Source organism: Limulus polyphemus, unplaced genomic scaffold (genome assembly GCF_000517525.1).
Source record: "Limulus polyphemus unplaced genomic scaffold, Limulus_polyphemus-2.1.2 Scaffold6303, whole genome shotgun sequence".
NCBI classification, from domain to species: domain Eukaryota; kingdom Metazoa; phylum Arthropoda; class Merostomata; order Xiphosura; family Limulidae; genus Limulus; species Limulus polyphemus.
In genome coordinates, this window is record NW_013671913.1 from 22,764 (window position 1) to 35,443 (window position 12,680).

A 12,680-nucleotide genomic window follows, 5' to 3' on the forward strand; every position below is an offset into this window, starting at 1 on the left:
AAATTTAAAAGCATGTGCTTGTTTAAAGACAAAATGACCATAGTAACCAAAAGGTTAGTACTGACATAGCAAAGTGACGTCGCTTAGTTTAATGGACATTACTTATACAAATAAATAATTCTATATATATTCGATTGCTTTAGTGCTTTGTAATATTCACTATCATTTATATGTTATTTTTTCGTTTGTAATTTAAGAAAAAATAATAACTTTTTTTGCCAAATCTGGAAAACTAACATCTTCTGGTCGATAAAAATTATAAAAAATAGATTGTGTGTGTAAATAAAAACAATTATAAATATCTATATTTAAAAAACAATAGATGGTGCTGATGATTTTAAATGAATATTTTTTTTATTTTCTTGAACCAATTCATTAAATATATCTTCTGAAAATCTGAGTTTTTGTATTGAAGACATTGAAAAACTGTAACACTAATAACGTTCCTTCTGATAATAGTTTAAAATTATTAATATTACTATTAATTACCTTATTATATTCACACTATACATATTTGTTTCTATTGTTTTCTAGAGGGCGTCTGAATGCGAAAACGTAACGAAATCACAGGTAGCTTAATGTTTTGTTGTTGTTTTTTCATAGTCCTTGCGGACCGTTGAACCGATGGCAGATCTTGCTCTGCCATCGTTTCTAAAGCTGTTTCTTACGTCAAGGATGCAGCCCACTTGGCAGCCTTCCCTTTTCGGAAGGACGAGCATGTTCGGTGTGACGGGGATTCGAACCCGCGACACTCAGATGCTATGCCGGGCCGGTAGTTTAATAGTAAGTTGAAGTTGACTGTTTATTGTTATTAAGCGCAAAGCAGACTTAAGTAGCTACACAACGGACTAGGTACGGCTTGCTCACCACGGGAAATCGAACCACAGGTTGTAAGTTCGTAAACTTACCGCTCGTCCACTGGTGGATAGTAAGTTGGAATAAGAAAATATACAACTAATGAATTCTATAATAAGAACTTTATTCAAAGGAGAGAGAAAAAAAGCTCTTTCTAAACTTTGTTGTTTCAGACGTTTCTTTTAAATTGCCTGTCAAATATGATGTCTTATTAAACACGCTTTGTCCATTTTGCTTGCGATATTGTTTTCAGTGATGAAATATATGAGTGTTGGGTAGTGTTTCATGTCAACAAAAGTCTTACATACTTGTAATGGCATCACAAGAGGGGGTATGTAGTTTAGTCCCAATCCGACTCCTTGCAACAATCCGTAGCTTATAACCAAAGCTTCAAATCCAGCATTGATGGTCCAAGCTGTCAAAATCACGGATAAACTAGATGACGAAAATGTGAAAAAAAAATTTCATATAAAATTAGACCTAAGAATATATTTGTAAAATTAGGATTAAGGATACATTTTATCTACTTAAAATATTGCGTTTGCTGGATAAAACTACAGTACATAATGATAGCATGGTCATTACAGGATCTTGGGATCAGAATCTTCCAATTAATACTGATAAACATACGTGCGCGCGCGCACACACACACACACATATATATACATACATTTGTCTAGACTGTCGTTAACCATCACAAAAACGTACCATTTAGTTAGATCTTCAACTGAAGATGATTTGTGCTGAAAAATGAACCTCGTAAGTGAGATCTAAAAACTAGACGCCAACTTTGCATCAGAAGATATCATAGAAAAAGATATTACAAAAACAACAGCTACTAAACAGATTCTCAGCGAACACTTCTTATCTCTAAAATAAAAGAATGAAATAAAAAGCTAAATCACTCTGGTAAGGATATATAATTCCTACTTCCCTTCACTTTCTAAGCTTATAACGAATTTCACTTAATAACTCCACAAAACAAGTAGAAGACTCAAAATAAGGTGTTGTTCACGAAAACAACATGTTATAAATCATTTGTTTTATGTAATCTGACACTCCAGTTGAAAACATAAGTTATATATATATATATATATATAATAGCTGGGATACTCGTTCGTTGGACGGATGAAATAAAAACTCATTTGTAACAAAGGATAGGAAGTTGTGCTTCTGTTGTTGTTGTTTTTTTTCTTAACATAATAAACAGTAAAAGTGCAAAAAAATATATATATAAAGGTACCAATACTGAAAAGTAAGGCATACTGTTTTCAAGAATTATATTAATATTAAATTAGTTAGGAGTCCACCCCCCCCCTCTCATGACCTTCCTCATGTCATCCTGTAGCACTGTGTCAAGTCTGGTATTGATTGATCAAGAAATGTGGAAACATACAAGAAACAGACACACACAAATAGTGATGTTTATTTATATAGATATCTTGCGTTTTTTTCCCCAAATAATAATTCTTTACTTAATAAAGCTAATTTAGCAAGCTTTTACAATGCCCTTCTTGTTGCTTTATCCAACTGAAATTTTGCTTAGTTGCGCATTGGGTCTTTGAACCTATCTAACTCCTGATGAAGGGCTGTCTATCAGTTCGAAGTATTGGTTGGGATAAGTACATCTATAGTCAATCTATCAGATGTGGAGGAAAGGCCAGAATACTACAGCATTTAAAAAGAGACATGATAATGAAGGAACGTCCAGCAGGTATTACAGTGGCCAAGACAGTGTCATTTGTATACTTCTCCAAGACATTGGCTTTTGGATTTTAATAACAGTGGATAAAGTTGAATTTATTTTCTGGTGTGAGGGAGAATTGTGGCCGCAAATGTATAATGGCAGAAACAGGGGAAACGTGGTTAGACAGGATGCTAAAGACCAACTGTCATCAAACAATACAAAAACTGACAGACATTCAATGGATGGTACCCCACGCCCATCTCCAGCTACACCTGGAAAACAATGTTGCAACAAGTGGACTATGACAGTAGAAGACCATTGCATAAACCGCTGGACACAGTTACCAAAAAGAAAAAAATGCCTTGAGTGGTGTATAGAGTATAGACATTGATCTAATAAAAACTTGTGAACGATGATGTTGTTCAATGAATCAAGCTTGATTTTTTTTTGCACAGGTGTAGAAAAAGACACAAAAATAACTCATCCCTCTTGTATGGTCCAAACTGTTCAAGCTTTTGATGGTGAAGTCATAGTTTGGGACATCATTTCTTGAAGTACCCAAGACTTTTTGGTCTCTTAAGAAAGCAGAATGAATGCCATGAGCATCATTTCTAATCAAGTGTATCCATTGATGCTTCATGTGTGTACTTATGGGTCAGCTACTTCCAAGACCACAATGCTTCCATCCACTTTGTCCACATTCTGCGTACATGGTAGGCATCTTCCATGGCTACCAAAATCCCCGAATTTCAGTGCATTTGTGAATCTATGGGACAAATTTCGAAGACACATTCACCATCACTATCTTCTATCTATCTCGCTCCATAAATTGCGTGCAGTATTAAAGTCTGAATAGAGAAATCCTCTGAGCAATTTCCAAAACCTTGTGGATTATATGACACATTGTATCATGGCTTTTATTTGTGGGAGAAGCTCAAAAAATTCAGTAAACATAAAAACGTGCAATTGAGAAAAGTTAATGCGCATACATGTATTTAATAATCATTTTGCAACAATATAAAAACAAACCCAAATGTACTTACGATTGAAATTCAATAGACATGTTTATAATTCCAAATTCTAAGTTAAGTAGTTATTCAACCCATTAATTAACTAATCAGTGATTGTAACTTAAAATAAGAATCCTAATTAGACGTAAGTCGTAACACTTCATATATTTCTTTCATTTCGTTTATTATTGTATGCTATTTCTAAGCTCTACACATACATGTTGACAAGTATTTCTTTTTTATAAATTCTAAAAATGTTTCTAAAATCATTTATGGACCTCATAGTATTTTTCAGATGATGCCATTATCAACAAATACAATTGTGAATGGCGTATGTATGGTATAATAGGTTTTAAAGATGTTTCAGTAAAAAAAAAGAATTTCTAGCACATTTTAGATTCATGCTGTTAGGGTTCATTCTGAATAGGTATTTGAACACAGTATCGCTATGCCTTATAAGAGCTAAACAAGTTCTAAAAAAAACAATATTCATCTATTCATTAACTTAGCACTAAAGTAGTAACAATTGACTTTATTTTGGTTTTATTTCAAAAGAATCCATGTTTGTCAGGTTTACAAACCTTAATAAAACACTTCCAATTATGACAGTCCAACGAGGTCCTATTTTTTGTAACAGAAAACCGCCAACCATGGTTGGGATGCTTCTACCGATAATACAAGCGCTTTGGATCCACATAGACCGTCCATAACTAAAGCTTTTGTCAACCCTTTGTTGTAGGTAAGACGTCATATACGTATTCATATTGCCAAAAGTGAGGAAATGACCAAGAGTTACGTGGATCAAAAACCCTCCAAAGACCGCTAACATTCCTGCTTTGTTGCATTTTCGTATTTTCTCTAGCAACTTTACCTAAAAAGAAAAATAAGGAGATGCAAAACGTCAACACACGTGCTACAGATTAGCACTTCATTTTATGCATTATTTATCACAGAAGGATGAGGAAATAATATTAACCAATATACAGATTGGTAAATCATCTTATAAGTGTGTGAAATTAAACATAAAGAATGCTGTATATGAATGTTCAAGTCATACGTAGTTCGTGTTGATCAAGAAAAACAACAACAACAGAAAAAACTAGTGATTTAGAAGTTCCATAATAGGCTTGAAGACTTATATTTGTTGCTCGATCCCTACGGTGGTTACAGCGCAGATAAATTACTGCGAAGCTCTGCATTAAAACAAAGAAATCGAAACTTACTTAAAAAAGACAAATATTAGACTTTTGGATAGTTAAAGGAATTGGAATATTTATGGATAGTTCTTTTATATAATAACATTTAACCATGAACACACTAATCCACTGTCCCTGTCCCTGGCCGACACTGCCTATCTACTGTTTCTATCCCTAGCCGACACTGCCAATCTACTGTTTCTATCCCTAGCCAACACAGTCAATTCCAATCACGTACTGGGAAACACGGATGCTGCGCCATAGCGAGTAGATCTTTGATCATTGAAGTTTGATACACAGCAGATGAAAGGGGCATAGTTATGAATGCCAGAGAGGGTTCTTGATTATAGACTTTGTCTAACTGATGATTAGATTGTGAAGATAGTTCTCGAAAAGTATCGAAAACAAATCCGGTAATGCATTAGAAATAGTACTCAGCCATACAGCACTGTTTAAGATTAGTTTCTTTTGCTCAACTCGTTCCTTCACTTCAGTTGATTCAAATGAAAGCGTTTTTGCACTTAATAATTTCATCTTCCTTATATATATATATATTGCTAAGTGTCATCGACATTGCCCAAATTATCCTGGCATAATCTCCAGAGTAATTAATGTTCGAAGCAGGCCTTTCCTTATTTAAGAATGTCCATTTACAGGCTCAACAACCTATCTATCCTTGATCACCACACAAAATTGCCACCTATATTTGCTAACTGCTATGTTTGCCCTTTCTTTAGGAAATCTGGCATTTCAATTTTGAAACTCATATACTGCAAAAATACTACTTTGTCATGGGATCTTCATCCACAATGAAAAAATGTCCCTTTTGGGACCTTGATCTACAATGAAAAAATGTCCCTTTTGGGACCTTGATCTACAATGAAAAAATGTCCCTTTTGGAACCTTGATCTACAGTGAAAAATGTCCCTTTTGGGACCTTGATCTACAATGAAAAATGTCCCTTTTGGGATCTTGATCTACAATGAATAAATGTCCCTTTTGGGACTTTGATCTACAATGAATAAATATCTCTTTTTGCAACGTTGATACAAAGAAAAGATGTCATTTTGAAGCCATTCCTTAACATTAGCATTTGAAGGCTTTATGTTTTTTAATACAAAGGTATCATTGGTTAGCTAGAGCGTCCCAAGACATTGTAGATGTATCTACCTGTACTTCTTGTATTGAAACTTGTAATTGCTGCTCTTCTCAGTTTAGACATACGTATATCAACAACAAATATGGATATACATCGATCATCTGCAAACAGCTTCTGTACAAGTAAGCTTACGTAGTTCAAAATGGAGTTCTCTCTCTCTCGACGTACTTTATAAATTAAAGTACTGTAGCACAATATTATTCATATGGGTTTATCTAGCGTACCACAATGTTCGTACAGCTGAAGTGACAATACCAGCCTGGAACATTTCATACAGTAGCTGCGCAGACATACCCAAAATTACCCATTCTTAGCTTTGTTAACAGCAGTGCAATGGTATTCAGGTTGTAAAAGATCGCAAGAACTTAATATAATTGTTGTTTTTTGGGGGGAATTTCAGTGAGGCAGTAATTCAAGTCCTCGTTCTTTAAAGCTGCATGGCTGTCAAAACTTAGGAAATACCCAAGTCTAGGAATGTGAACGTCTATGCGATTTCATTAACAGACACTCTCATTACTACACTGTGATAATGAACATTTGTTCTGTGTATCTGCAGTTTGATGTTTTTAGGTCCGAATGTTGAATAACAAGAATATGCAAATCTGTGGATGTCCCACTATATTCTAATCTGTTCCCGTTTTCTGTTCTTGTTAATATTTAGTTTACACCTTTATCACACTTTGCCTCTGGCATTTATAGTCTTATATAACACCGTGCCAAGGTTCTTGTCTTTGTCCAACTTTATACGGCCTCCAAGAGATCTTACAAGAGATATATATAGATGTAATATAATGAAGTATTGTTCCATCTTCAGGTCTCGGCTGCGTCCATCCTATATTTCAGCACTATACAAACCCCTCCATACTTTCGTCGGAGAAAAGATGGGACATCCAACAAACATTAGGTAGCCCCTTTCGTATGTAACTGCTGTTGCAAAGAGCATCAATTCGGATCACTAATGTCACCAAATATTTTATAGGGTAAGCAAGGACAGTTACTTCCCCCACCAAAATAGAAAGTTTTGCGTTATGTATCTTCCATTACACCTTACCATTTCGCATTTCTAGATCAAAACCTCCGTGAGACTAGAGTCGAGTCAATACTTATCACATACTTTTCTGTAGAAGGTCATTCCAAATCATGTCATGACATTTTCTCCCACACCTCATGTTTTAAAGCACAAATATGGAGCATTTTACCATTAACTCGAGGAGTAGTTAAAACCACATTTTTTCATCCCATTGTATTGATTTTTTTATGCGGTGAGTCATTTTACGATTGTAATAGTTACTTAACCCTTAACTTTGGAGAGCGCTCTCTTTCAAAACGTTTTTGGTATATTCTATAGAATATTAACCTTTTAGAACATTTAACGATTATAAAATACATGTGATCTTTTCAGTACACTAGATCACACCACTTACTCATGTGTGAACAACAAAAACTAGTAAAAAAAAGTATTCACTACAGAACACGGAGAAGCACAATTAGTTTATATCTCTAAAACGTTGGATTTTTATAACTGAAGGATTGGTTGGATTTTTACGCACATATAGAAATATATTATGGTAATGTTTATATTATTTCAAATAGTACTAGCAAGACTTTTTCTTGAAAAAAAGCTTTTTATAAAAGATATGTAACCTAGATCAAAGGAATGTAGGGAAAACCTAGAAACAAAGCATCTATTAATATCTGAAAATGTTGAATTTACTAGCGTATAGTTAGTTTAGTTTACCTTTGATAACGCTTGTCTTATTTGGCTTTTAATTTGTTTCGGTAATGAAGTATCAGTATTTAAGTTTGTAAGTAGTCGACTTCACTGACCACTTGAAAGACAGTCTTAACTCATTTGTTTAATATCTGAATAGTAAGTCTTAAGAATAGATTTGCAGTAAAACTCTTCTTACTGCAACTCCACGTAGAACGTTTCATGTATGAAACGCATATAACACGAATTATCAACAGTGAGGGATAAAATATATTTGAAAAAGACATAAATATATTCTTAGAGATACTGAAATGGTAATCCGCCGGTGGGACGGCGATAAGTCTATGAACTTACAACGCAAATATCCAGGGTACGAATTCCTGCGGTGGACACAGTGAATAGACCACGTGGCTCTGGTCTAAAACAGTAAGTTTTGTTTCGCACCATTACCAAAGTAAGAATAGAATCTAACTAATAACATTCAAGGACATAACTGTTTTTAGCAAGTTATCATAATTACACAAATTATTAAATATTTTAAACTTATAAATAAAAGTTTGTTTTAATACAAATCAATTCATGGTTTTATTAATGTTAAATGAACCTTATGATGAGAAGCCAATGATCTGAGTTGTTGATCTTATCTTAATTTCTCATTATTGAAGAAATAATAGATCCAGTTCTTTGAGAAGTATGGTTGAATGATTGTAAAATTGCTTGTGTTTGGACTAGTGGATGCAAATAAGAGGAACACGGAGCAAAGCAAGTGTGCCTCATCTAAAAAGAAGAAGAAAACAGATTGAATACATTACATGAACAATTTGAGATATATTCTATATGGCATTTCTGAGTAATTAAGTTTTAATTATAATAAATGGATAGCGTAATTGATATTGACGTTAATAGATGGCGCACACAAATGTTGTATAATCTATATAACTATAATAGTACTGTTTGTTGTTTGTCCATGTAACTACTTCGCAGGGTATAGATGTATTTTTACCAAAATTGATATGAGGTTCATTAGGTCCATGCGAGGTCACATTCAAATATTTAATTTTGACATTTTGCGATTTTTATGGGCGTTTTTGTGTTTTTTTACCACTACTCCGCCCCCTGTTGACGGATCTTCACCATATTTGGTAAGGAGATTCATTGGGTCCATGGGGAGATACATACACATTTTCAGTTTTTGGATCCATGTGGAGATATATGCAAATTTGGGGGTTTCACATTTTTTGTTTCGCAGTTTTTATGGGCGTTTTTACGTTTTTTACAATTACATATAAGGGAAGCAACTTTTCATATCCTAAGGTAAGTTTTCATTAATTATGAATTTACATAACTTTCGTCCAGAGAACGAGTACTCCACTAGTTATTAATATCAATTCACATTTTCGTACTTCCAAACCCAAACGACATAATATCTTCTCGCAAGTCTGACAGACATCCTCCAGTTGTACATTTAAACTAGATAAACTTTCTGATGACCTTGTCTACTTCAAACGTTCATATTTCGTTCCGATTTTTAATACTAACACTTGGTTGTTTTTTACCATGTCTAAATAAATATCGACGTTTCCATCGTATATGACCACTGGCTAATAATAATTTCTTTTGTACAAGCTCTTTTATATATGGTAACGGTTGTAGTTCACAGATGAGATAATCCAATTGACATATTTTACCACGCAAATGTAAAGAAATTTACGAACAAAATATTTTGTAAATGTGGGTTATTTAAACGTAATATCAATAGGAGGCGATCATAAACAAGAAACCCTAAGCATAAGTAATCTTATCTAGTACACTTTAATTCCTTGTTACTCCACCTCGACACAACAGACTGGTGTAAAACCTGTTTCGTGCTATATATATATATATATATGGCAAGAGTTGTATTTCACAGATGTGAGCAAGTCAAGATTTCCTAAATACTTGCATCATAAATGAAGATATTAATATTTTACTGCATTGCTTCATAACAATTTAAAGTCTAAGCTGAATATGCTATTAGCAAGACATAAATAAACGAAAAGAACAAGTAGTGGAGGAGCATATTTTTTATCAAACTGATGTTCAGCTTTTATCTTAGATTTTAAAACAATAGGGGCATTACGTCGTTACGTTTTTACATACGGCTGTACATGCATAGTAAACGTTTTGTTAACTTCCTTGTAACTAATACGAATCAACGGTAAGTACCGAATGCAGTTAACTCGTCCTTTGCGCATGGAAAATATGAAAAAATAAGTATACATGCATACTTTGGGTGTAAATTAATATCTAAAACGTGAAAATTAACCCCTTAAAATTACTTTGTAATCATCTTAATGCGTAATTACATAAGAAAGTAAAAAACTAAGGGATTCCGCGGTAGAGCCTGACAGGCTAACTTTTAAACGAGTTAAGGACACGAGACGATGATAAAAAGCTGAAGACTATTTATTGACAGACTAGCAAAACGTGTTGAAATTCGACAAAATATAGAGAGTTGTGTTAGCAACGGTCTAAAACTAAGAGCTATCTGATTCATATTGGAAAAGTAGTTTACGGAACTTCCTTGTAAATGACATTCTAAATACTTGCACCTTGAGGTCAAATGATATTACCTTGGATAGAGCTATGTAGAGCTGACCGTGAGAGAAAATTGGCTCAACTAAATGCAATCCAACGGACAGACATACGTTTTCCCAAATTGTATTGTTGTAAGATAACTGAAGATAGCTGAAGAAGGTTTTTGAATAAGTTCTAGATAATGTCTGTACATATGTTGAAAATTTAATGAAATGATATCAGTGAAGTTCTTACTGTGGTTGAGGAAAATCACAGGACTCTATTAAAAAATGAGTCTTTTTTTGTGGTTCAGGAAAATCACAGGACTCTATTAAAACAAATGAGTCTTTTTTGTGGTTCAGGAAAATCACAGGACTCTATTTTAAAAAATGAGTCTTTTTTGTGGTTCAGGAAAATCACAGGACTCTAGCAAAAAAATGAGTCTTTTTTTGTGGTTCAGGAAAATCACAGGACTCTAGCAAAAAAGGAGGTTTTACTGTGTTTTAGGAAAATAACAGGAATCTAATAAAAAAAGGTTTTTTTAATAAGGCTCAGGAAAATAACATGAATATAGCCAAAAAAATGAGGTTTTTATTATGGTTCTGGAAAATAAGAGGAACCTACCAAAAAAAATGAGGTCTTTACTATGGTTCAGGAAAATAACAGAAATCTGTAAAACTTGATGGTAAAAATCTTACAGTTATTCTTTATCATCACGAACACATGTGCATTTAATACTTTATTATACGTACTCATAAGACGTGCTGATCTGGCAGGATTTTAAACAAAAACAGGAACTTTCTCACACTCAGCAGTTTGCTCTATTCAGGTACTATAATTGATCTCTTTCAATGTCACACATTTTTGATCAAGAGTTAGCACCTTGACAACACCACCAGCATCCTGCCCTTTCATCAGATTGTACACTAATATATTATAATCACATGAGAACAGTTCCATGAAAACTGTATTTTCATGTCTCGGTTTTCTCATTCCTTGAACATAAGATGCAGATGTGGGTATATACAGGCTTAAACTGTAACACGAAAGAAGTATTGTATGAACACTTCTGTACCTTAAAGTTTGAAAATAATAAATATATATATATATATATATCACAAACCAATTGCTGAGGAGGGATGTTATGATATAAGACGTCACAAACTCATAGACTCACTAATGTGAAAAAATATACATATTATATGTAAACCTGCAACTCCCTGTCTTGATGTCAATTCACTCATAACTGCAAACAATAACCTTTGACCGTTAAAGTTTCCCTCAAGGACACGCATAATGTAAAGGCACTGACTTCTATACTATCAGGTCACTTTTCATACTGAAGTCTTATTCTTCAAACTTAGTAACATATGCCTAACAATATTATTTATTAAAATCGCCTCTTTAAGCCTATAAAAAGGAACATTTTAGTAAGTCTGTAAGTATTCTGGTTCAGCATTTGAAAGATATTTTTGGTGAGCAGGATATTTTACAAGTCAGTAATATGATAAAAAGCTACTTTAATCAATGTAACCAGTATATGATTGCTATGAGTAATTAATATAGTGCAAGTACGTTTATTATATCACTGAATAATTGTTATTACTTTATATAAAACCCACAGAAAATATGTTGCGCTATCTAGTGACTGATGGATAAACTATATTATTAGCCCATTATAAAATGGATCATATTAGATTCATACAGAAAGAAATCCCTACACTTTTTATTTTGCCTCATTATATCTTACCTTTTGCTGTCATCCTTTCCTTCGATACCCCCAATTACCTGACCTGCAAATATGCTTAAACACAAGTTTACCCATTTGAGATGAAGGTATATTAGTTATTATGTGTTAATTTTGTTGCGAAAATATTTTATCAGATCGCTCAAAATCTAAACCTCAAAGCACAATTTAAGAACATCGGATTACAATTTGACTTTTCAAAATTTTTTTATGAGTCACTAAATTTCGAGAGGAACAAACCGGGCGCAGGCTAGTGGTTAGCGCACCAGAGCTGTGAATTCAAGGGTTCGTGTCACGTGGACACAATAGCGTGCTCCATTTTTTATGGCAATGAATACCATATAAAGAGTTACAGTCAAACTTTGCTATTCGGTCTGGCAAGAGTAGCTCAAGAGTTAGCAGCCAATCGCTGTTTAAGAGTAGCTTTGAGCGAAAATTCTAAAAATAAAGAAATAAAAAACATTCTAGGCAGAATGCTGAACATTTATGTATTAAAATAATATCCCATATGGTACAACAATTTTTACAAACGATTAAAAATTATTGTTTTACACAAACAACGCCGTTTCTAACGCTACTTTCTAAATTCTACTGAAACAATTTATAAATTTGGGTAAAAAAGTATAAAAATCAACGCTTTTCGAAAATTCTGTTTAACAAATTGACTTTATCTAAAGATATAACTACACACCCACGCACACACGCATACACAGCGTGGTCACAAGTAAATAGACACCACCTTTTCAGAAAAAAAAAATT